A 626-nucleotide genomic window follows, 5' to 3' on the forward strand; every position below is an offset into this window, starting at 1 on the left:
TGGCACACATGGATAGATCAACATCAACATAACTCTACCACCCACTAATCCACAGAGTGAACTCGTTTGGAATATTCATCATACGTAGAGCAATCTCGCATTTCTGTGATGATGAGTAGGTATATTGTGAAACCATGAGGGTCATTGATCCTTTTTTATATGGTGCAATCTCATGCAATTTTAGGCTTCAAAGTCTTGCAGAGGCATTGCGGTAGGAGGAAGAGTCAGAATGGTGACACATGGTAACATCACATCGAACCAACCACCTACACAAAAGCATAGATGCGACATAGATAATATGGGAAGTGGGACCCTCTACCACGTGGCAAGATTTTAGATTTTGGAGCCCTAAGAAAATGTTACAACGCATAGAAAAGACAAATTTTTGACACATGGAAGCATCTCGTGTATCTAGGAAGATGGGCATGTAGCCTACGAAAGAATAAGATCCATCAGATCTCAAAATAAAGGAAACAATCAAACAAAGAACAAAATGAGCTAATCATGAAATGTTAGCCGCCAACTTTAGTGTGAATTATCCCCTACAAGGAACCAAGCCCATTGAAGGTTTCTCTGATTGGCTATCAGTGATGGATTGAATGGGGGGCAAAAAAGGCCAACATTCT

Source organism: Cupressus sempervirens, chromosome 3, assembly GCF_028749045.1.
Source record: "Cupressus sempervirens isolate cs-2001-9-10 chromosome 3, ASM2874904v1, whole genome shotgun sequence".
Taxonomy (NCBI): domain Eukaryota; kingdom Viridiplantae; phylum Streptophyta; class Pinopsida; order Cupressales; family Cupressaceae; genus Cupressus; species Cupressus sempervirens.